Genomic DNA, 9,371 nt, shown 5'->3' with positions numbered 1-9,371 from the left:
GCAATACTTTTGAGAGGATATTGATCATTGACTGTATAATGTTAAGAGCAAGCTAGGTTTTTTAGGAGAACTATTATTCTTAGATCTTTGCTTTTATATTGGATTGTGGTTTTATATTTTAACAGATGCATTTCAAACAAATGGTTCGCTTTATGTACTGTATATGCAACCGTCTACTACAGTATCGCATCAGGCAGTGCATTGTAGTCTCCTTGAAGAAAAATTTGATTCATTCGTTGCTATAGGAGAGGAAGAATTTACTAAACTCGTTAAATCATCTAAATCTACAACATGTACGTTAGACCCTATACCGACTAAGCTACTGAAGATGCTTCCAGAGGTCATATCCTCTTCTTAATATCATTAATTCATCTTTGTCTCTAGGATACGTACCAAAAACCTTTAAGCTGGCTATGATTAAACCGCTTAAAAACACAACTTGATCCTACAGAATTAGTCAATTACAGGCCGATCTCGAATCTACCTTTTCTGTCAAAGATATTAGAAAAGGCAGTATCCTCACAACTGTGTTCCTTTCTAGAAAGAAATGATATCTGCGAGGATTTCCAGTCCGGATTTAGACCGTACCATAGTACCGAGACAGCTCTCGTTAGAGTCACAAATGATTTGCTCTTATCATCCGATCGTGGTTGTGTCTCTCTATTAGTGTTACTCGATCTTAGTGCTGCATTTGATACTATCGACCACAACATTCTTTTAAATAGACTCGAAAATTATGTTGGCATTAGTGGAATTGCACTAGCATGGTTTAAATCACACTTATCTGACCGTTATCAGTTTGTAGCAGTAAATGATGAGATGTCTCATCGATCACAAGTTCAGTATGGCGTACCACAAGGCTCAGTACTAGGACCTCTGCTGTTCACTCTGTACATGCTACCCTCACACACACACACACACACACACACACACACACACACACACACACACACACACACACACACACACACACACACACACACACACACACACACACACACACACACTCACTTTGTACATGCTACCCTTAGGAGATATCATTAGGAAACATGGCATTAGTTTTCACTGTTATGCTGACGATACTCAGCTCTATATTTCTTCAAAACCTAACGAAACTTACCAATTCACTAAATTAACGGAATGCACAGCTGATATAAAAAATTGGATGACTTGTAATTTCCTACTACTAAACTCTGAAAAAACAGAGATTCTAATTATTGGACAAAAAACGTCCTCACGTAATAACCTAGAATACTGTCTAACACTTGATGGCTGCTCTGTCAAGTCTTCGTCGTCGGTTAGGAACCTGGGTGTGCTAGGTCTTTTTTCATTTTAAAAAATATCTAAATTACGCCATATGCACTCATTGACAAATGCGGAACTATTAATTCATGCGTTCATGACATCAAGGCTAGATTATTGTAATGCTCTACTGGGTGGTTGTCCTGCACGCTTAATAAACAAACTACTAAATAACTGTTCTCTTTGTGAATATATAGTAAAGTGTAATTTATTCCTGTGATCAAAGCTGAATGTTCAGCATCATTACTCCAGTCTTCAGTGTCATATGATCCTTCAGAAATCACTCTAATATGATGATTTGATGATCAAGAAACATTTATGATTATTATCAATGTTGAAAACAGTTTTTCTTTTTTTAAAATTCAGGATTCTTTGATGAATAGAAAGTTCAAAAGAACAGCGTTAATTTGAAATAGAATCTTTTGTAACATTATAAATGTCTTTACTGTCACTTTTGATCAAATTAATTCATCCTTGATGAATAAAAGTATTATTTATTTATTTTATTTCTTTCCCCAAAAAAATAAAATAAAAATTCTTACTGACTCCAAACTTTTGAATGGTAGTCTTTAATGTTACAAAAGCTTTCTATTTCAGATAAATGCTGTTCTGCTGAACTTTCTATTCATCAAAGAATCCTGAAAAAAACCTGTAAAAAAAACTTTTTTTTTTCAAAACAAAAAGTTTTCAAAACTGATAATAATCATAAATGTTTCTTGATCATCAAATCATCATATTAGAGTGATTTCTGAAGGATCATGTGACACTGAAGACTGGAGTAATGATGCTGAAAATTCAGCTTTGATCACAGGAGTAAATTACACTTTACTATATATTCACATAGAGAACAGATGATTTACATTATAATAATATTTCACTGTTTTTACTGTTTTTTTGTGTATTTTTTATCAAATAAATGCAGCCTTGGTGAGCAGAAGAGACTTCTTTTAAAAACATTAAAAATCTTACTGATCCAAATCTTTTGACTGGTAGAGTATTTTACAGTCACTGTAATGCAGATTTAAACCCACTATACTGCAGTGATCATAGACAGCTCCGAGTCTCACCGCCACCTCAGAGTGATCATCTGTGAGTGTTTTAATGTGTCTGACAGCAACAGATGAAGAAAACTACTCATGCTTCATTAACTCTCAGACAGGAAGTAATCCATCAGACACGAGGAAACTAAACGGCTTATACGTGTTTCTGAAACATGTCATTTATCCTCAGGCCAGATCTGGCACTGGAAATAAAAACTGTAATGAATATTCCACTTTAAATCTGTTGAGCGTGAGAGTTGAGCTGGTCACTGACAGAATGAAGCGCTTCTCTGTTTCATCATGAGCAGATCTAGTCCTCTAGTGGTCAAAACAGGCTAGGATTACTGTACTAATAATTTCATGTTAATGTTAGAATCCTTTTAAGATCATGCTTAAATAGAATAGATTCATAAACACTCACACACACACACACACACACAGTTTCTCAGATTTGTGTTTGATTCAGAACTATAGATGTTTTGCTTTGAATTATGATAGAAATCATGTTTATTTATTAGCTCCTCAGAAATGGAAAAGGTTTCTCGCACATTCCATTAGTCTGTAGTTGTATTATTCTGTACATTTATTGTTGTTGATAGACCATATAAACTATTTTATTCCTGTAGCACAAACACATTCACAGATATGAGTTTATCACACAAGCAAATGAAAAGCACTGAAAGTCTTATGTGTTCTCAATGTGAAACACTCACTCAACATGACAATCATTCGATGTGACGATACAGGTGCAATCGAAATTATTCAATCCCTAGTGCAAATCAGGTTTACTGGCAACATTTACAGACTTTCAGCTGTTTACAATGAACAAATCAAACAAAAGTAATTGAAATAGCTCAACACAACAAATGTTTCAAGTGGTTTCCCCAAAATTCAACTGAAAATGCAACTTTTAATGACTTCTGCATTCTGGGAATTATTCACTCCCTTCATGGCATCTTTAGCTCTTAGTAGAACTCAGTTTTGCTGTAAGCGAGGTGTGTAACCAGACCAGCTTCTGTTTCTGAGGGATCTGAGCCCGTTCCTCATGAGCAATGGCCTCCAGTTCAGGAATATCCCTGGCCTTCTTCAAATCCCACCAGAGATTTTCTATGGGGTTCGAGTCAGGAGACTGTGATGCCGCTGTATCTTCCAGGACTTCTTCTGAAACCAAGCCTTGGTGGAATTTGAGGAATGCTTGGGATCGTTGTCCTGTTCAGCATCCTCACTGAATCCTCCCAGGATCTCCTGATACTTCAGTGATCCATCTCTCCTTCCTCACGCTGCAGGTTTCCAGAGCCGGAGGATATACATCAGCCGAGAGCATCAGGAGCTCCTCACGCTGAACTGTAGACAGAGTTCTTCACAGCATATGCCTCATTCCTCCTCCAGACACACCGCTGATCCACAGGGACGAACCGCTCCAGTTCTGTTTCATCGCTCCACAGAACAGAATCCCAAAACTTCTGTGGCTTATTTACCTGATTTTGAGCTCTTCTTGTGCTTTGGGTCAGCAGTGGTGTAGTCCTGGAGTTTGGGTCAGCAGTGGTGTAGTCCTGGAGTTTGGGTCAGCAGTGGTGTAGTCCTGGAGTTTGGGTCAGCAGTGGTGTACTCCTGGAGTTTGGGTCAGCAGTGGTGCAGTCCTGGAGTTTGGGTCAGCAGTGGTGTACTCCTGGAGTTTGGGTCAGCAGTGGTGTAGTCCTGGAGTTTGGGTCAGCAGTGGTGTAGTCCTGGAGTTTGGGTCAGCAGTGGTGCAGTCCTGGAGTTTGGGTCAGCAGTGGTGCAGTCCTGGAGTTTGGGTCAGCAGTGGTGTAGTCCTGGAGTTTGGGTCAGCAGTGGTGCAGTCCTGGAGTTTGGGTCAGCAGTGGTGTAGTCCTGGAGTTTGGGTCAGCAGTGGTGTAGTCCTGGAGTTTGGGTCAGCAGTGGTGTAGTCCTGGAGTTTGGGTCAGCAGTGGTGTACTCCTGGAGTTTGGGTCAGCAGTGGTGTACTCCTGGAGTTTGGGTCAGCAGTGGTGTACTCCTGGAGTTTGGGTCAGCAGTGCTGTAGTCCTGGAGTTTGGGTCAGCAGTGGTGCAGTCCTGGAGTTTGGGTCAGCAGTGGTGTACTCCTGGAGTTTGGGTCAGCAGTGGTGTACTCCTGGAGTTTGGGTCAGCAGTGCTGTAGTCCTGGAGTTTGGGTCAGCAGTGGTGTACTCCTGGAGTTTGGGTCAGCAGTGGTGTAGTCCTGGAGTTTGGGTCAGCAGTGGTGTAGTCCTGGAGTTTGGGTCAGCAGTGGTGTAGTCCTGGAGTTTGGGTCAGCAGTGGTGTATTCCTGGAGTTTGGGTCAGCAGTGGTGTAGTCCTGGAGTTTGGGTCAGCAGTGGTGCAGTCCTGGAGTTTGGGTCAGCAGTGGTGTAGTCCTGGAGTTTGGGTCAGCAGTGGTGTAGTCCTGGAGTTTGGGTCAGCAGTGGTGCAGTCCTGGAGTTTGGGTCAGCAGTGGTGTAGTCCTGGAGTTTGGGTCAGCAGTGGTGTAGTCCTGGAGTTTGGGTCAGCAGTGGTGTAGTCCTGGAGTTTGGGTCAGCAGTGGTGCAGTCCTGGAGTTTGGGTCAGCAGTGCTGTAGTCCTGGAGTTTGGGTCAGCAGTGGTGTACTCCTGGAGTTTGGGTCAGCAGTGGTGTACTCCTGGAGTTTGGGTCAGCAGTGCTGTAGTCCTGGAGTTTGGGTCAGCAGTGGTGTACTCCTGGAGTTTGGGTCAGCAGTGGTGTAGTCCTGGAGTTTGGGTCAGCAGTGGTGTAGTCCTGGAGTTTGGGTCAGCAGTGGTGTAGTCCTGGAGTTTGGGTCAGCAGTGGTGTATTCCTGGAGTTTGGGTCAGCAGTGGTGTAGTCCTGGAGTTTGGGTCAGCAGTGGTGCAGTCCTGGAGTTTGGGTCAGCAGTGGTGTAGTCCTGGAGTTTGGGTCAGCAGTGGTGTAGTCCTGGAGTTTGGGTCAGCAGTGGTGCAGTCCTGGAGTTTGGGTCAGCAGTGGTGTAGTCCTGGAGTTTGGGTCAGCAGTGGTGCAGTCCTGGAGTTTGGGTCAGCAGTGGTGTATTCCTGGAGTTTGGGTCAGCAGTGGTGTAGTCCTGGAGTTTGGGTCAGCAGTGGTGTAGTCCTGGAGTTTGGGTCAGCAGTGGTGCAGTCCTGGAGTTTGGGTCAGCAGTGTTGTAGTCCTGGAGTTTGGGTCAGCAGTGGTGTAGTCCTGGAGTTTGGGTCAGCAGTGGTGCAGTCCTGGAGTTTGGGTCAGCAGTGGTGCAGTCCTGGAGTTTGGGTCAGCAGTGGTGTAGTCCTGGAGTTTGGGTCAGCAGTGGTGCAGTCCTGGAGTTTGGGTCAGCAGTGGTGTAGTCCTGGAGTTTGGGTCAGCAGTGGTGTAGTCCTGGAGTTTGGGTCAGCAGTGGTGCAGTCCTGGAGTTTGGGTCAGCAGTGGTGTAGTCCTGGAGTTTGGGTCAGCAGTGGTGTACTCCTGGAGTTTGGGTCAGCAGTGCTGTAGTCCTGGAGTTTGGGTCAGCAGTGGTGTACTCCTGGAGTTTGGGTCAGCAGTGGTGTAGTCCTGGAGTTTGGGTCAGCAGTGGTGTAGTCCTGGAGTTTGGGTCAGCAGTGGTGTAGTCCTGGAGTTTGGGTCAGCAGTGGTGTATTCCTGGAGTTTGGGTCAGCAGTGGTGTAGTCCTGGAGTTTGGGTCAGCAGTGGTGTAGTCCTGGAGTTTGGGTCAGCAGTGGTGTATTCCTGGAGTTTGGGTCAGCAGTGGTGTAGTCCTGGAGTTTGGGTCAGCAGTGGTGTAGTCCTGGAGTTTGGGTCAGCAGTGGTGCAGTCCTGGAGTTTGGGTCAGCAGTGGTGTAGTCCTGGAGTTTGGGTCAGCAGTGGTGCAGTCCTGGAGTTTGGGTCAGCAGTGGTGCAGTCCTGGAGTTTGGGTCAGCAGTGGTGTAGTCCTGGAGTTTGGGTCAGCAGTGGTGCAGTCCTGGAGTTTGGGTCAGCAGTGGTGTATTCCTGGAGTTTGGGTCAGCAGTGGTGTAGTCCTGGAGTTTGGGTCAGCAGTGGTGTAGTCCTGGAGTTTGGGTCAGCAGTGGTGCAGTCCTGGAGTTTGGGTCAGCAGTGTTGTAGTCCTGGAGTTTGGGTCAGCAGTGGTGTAGTCCTGGAGTTTGGGTCAGCAGTGGTGCAGTCCTGGAGTTTGGGTCAGCAGTGGTGTAGTCCTGGAGTTTGGGTCAGCAGTGGTGTACTCCTGGAGTTTGGGTCAGCAGTGGTGCAGTCCTGGAGTTTGGGTCAGCAGTGGTGCAGTCCTGGAGTTTAGGTCAGCAGTGGTGCAGTCCTGGAGTTTGGGTCAGCAGTGGTGTAGTCCTGGAGTTTGGGTCAGCAGTGGTGTACTCCTGGATTTTGGGTCAGCAGTGGTGTAGTCCTGGAGTTTGGGTCAGCAGTGGTGCAGTCCTGGAGTTTGGGTCAGCAGTGGTGTAGTCCTGGAGTTTGGGTCAGCAGTGGTGCAGTCCTGGAGTTTGGGTCAGCAGTGGTGTAGTCCTGGAGTTTGGGTCAGCAGTGGTGTAGTCCTGGAGTTTGGGGAGTTTGGGTCAGCAGTGGTGTACTCCTGGAGTTTGGGTCAGCAGTGGTGTACTCCTGGAGTTTGGGTCAGCAGTGGTGTACTCCTGGAGTTTGGGTCAGCAGTGGTGCAGTCCTGGAGTTTGGGTCAGCAGTGGTGCAGTCCTGGAGTTTGGGTCAGCAGTGGTGCAGTCCTAGAGTTTGGGTCAGCAGTGGTGTACTCCTGGAGTTTGGGTCAGCAGTGGTGTAGTCCTGGAGTTTGGGTCAGCAGTGGTGTACTCCTGGAGTTTGGGTCAGCAGTGGTGTAGTCCTGGAGTTTGGGTCAGCAGTGGTGTACTCCTGGAGTTTGGGTCAGCAGTGGTGTAGTCCTGGAGTTTGGGTCAGCAGTGGTGCAGTCCTGGAGTTTGGGTCAGCAGTGGTGTAGTCCTGGAGTTTGGGTCAGCAGTGGTGTACTCCTGGAGTTTGGGTCAGCAGTGGTGCAGTCCTGGAGTTTGGGTCAGCAGTGGTGTACTCCTGGAGTTTGGGTCAGCAGTGGTGCAGTCCTGGAGTTTGGGTCAGCAGTGGTGTAGTCCTGGAGTTTGGGTCAGCAGTGGTGTACTCCTGGAGTTTGGGTCAGCAGTGGTGTACTCCTGGAGTTTGGGTCAGCAGTGGTGCAGTCCTGGAGTTTGGGTCAGCAGTGGTGTACTCCTGGAGTTTGGGTCAGCAGTGGTGTACTCCTGGAGTTTGGGTCAGCAGTGGTGCAGTCCTGGAGTTTGGGTCAGCAGTGGTGTACTCCTGGAGTTTGGGTCAGCAGTGGTGTACTCCTGGAGTTTGGGTCAGCAGTGGTGCAGTCCTGGAGTTTGGGTCAGCAGTGGTGTAGTCCTGGAGTTTGGGTCAGCAGTGGTGCAGTCCTGGAGTTTGGGTCAGCAGTGGTGTAGTCCTGGAGTTTGGGTCAGCAGTGGTGTAGTCCTGGAGTTTGGGGAGTTTGGGTCAGCAGTGGTGTACTCCTGGAGTTTGGGTCAGCAGTGGTGTACTCCTGGAGTTTGGGTCAGCAGTGGTGCAGTCCTGGAGTTTGGGTCAGCAGTGGTGCAGTCCTAGAGTTTGGGTCAGCAGTGGTGTAGTCCTGGAGTTTGGGTCAGCAGTGGTGTACTCCTGGAGTTTGGGTCAGCAGTGGTGTACTCCTGGAGTTTGGGTCAGCAGTGGTGTACTCCTGGAGTTTGGGTCAGCAGTGGTGTAGTCCTGGAGTTTGGGTCAGCAGTGGTGCAGTCCTGGAGTTTGGGTCAGCAGTGGTGTAGTCCTGGAGTTTGGGTCAGCAGTGGTGCAGTCCTGGAGTTTGGGTCAGCAGTGGTGTAGTCCTGGAGTTTGGGTCAGCAGTGGTGTAGTCCTGGAGTTTGGGTCAGCAGTGGTGCAGTCCTGGAGTTTGGGTCAGCAGTGGTGCAGTCCTGGAGTTTGGGTCAGCAGTGGTGCAGTCCTGGAGTTTGGGTCAGCAGTGGTGTAGTCCTGGAGTTTGGGTCAGCAGTGGTGTAGTCCTGGAGTTTGGGTCAGCAGTGGTGTAGTCCTGGAGTTTGGGTCAGCAGTGGTGCAGTCCTGGAGTTTGGGTCAGCAGTGGTGTACTCCTGGAGTTTGGGTCAGCAGTGGTGTAGTCCTGGAGTTTGGGTCAGCAGTGGTGTACTCCTGGAGTTTGGGTCAGCAGTGGTGTACTCCTGGAGTTTGGGTCAGCAGTGGTGTACTCCTGGAGTTTGGGTCAGCAGTGCTGTAGTCCTGGAGTTTGGGTCAGCAGTGGTGCAGTCCTGGAGTTTGGGTCAGCAGTGGTGTACTCCTGGAGTTTGGGTCAGCAGTGCTGTAGTCCTGGAGTTTGGGTCAGCAGTGGTGTACTCCTGGAGTTTGGGTCAGCAGTGGTGCAGTCCTGGAGTTTGGGTCAGCAGTGGTGTAGTCCTGGAGTTTGGGTCAGCAGTGGTGTACTCCTGGAGTTTGGGTCAGCAGTGGTGTAGTCCTGGAGTTTGGGTCAGCAGTGGTGTACTCCTGGAGTTTGGGTCAGCAGTGGTGCAGTCCTGGAGTTTGGGTCAGCAGTGGTGTAGTCCTGGAGTTTGGGTCAGCAGTGGTGTACTCCTGGAGTTTGGGTCAGCAGTGGTGTACTCCTGGAGTTTGGGTCAGCAGTGCTGTAGTCCTGGAGTTTGGGTCAGCAGTGGTGTACTCCTGGAGTTTGGGTCAGCAGTGGTGCAGTCCTGGAGTTTGGGTCAGCAGTGGTGTAGTCCTGGAGTTTGGGTCAGCAGTGGTGTACTCCTGGAGTTTGGGTCAGCAGTGGTGTATTCCTGGAGTTTGGGTCAGCAGTGGTGCAGTCCTGGAGTTTGGGTCAGCAGTGGTGTACTCCTGGAGTTTGGGTCAGCAGTGCTGTAGTCCTGGAGTTTGGGTCAGCAGTGGTGTACTCCTGGAGTTTGGGTCAGCAGTGGTGCAGTCCTGGAGTTTGGGTCAGCAGTGGTGTACTCCTGGAGTTTGGGTCAGCAGTGCTGTAGTCCTGGAG

This window comes from Scardinius erythrophthalmus, assembly GCF_964197995.2.
Source record: "Scardinius erythrophthalmus genome assembly, chromosome: 19".
Lineage (NCBI taxonomy): Eukaryota > Metazoa > Chordata > Actinopteri > Cypriniformes > Leuciscidae > Scardinius > Scardinius erythrophthalmus.
This window is presented reverse-complemented; position numbering follows the sequence as displayed.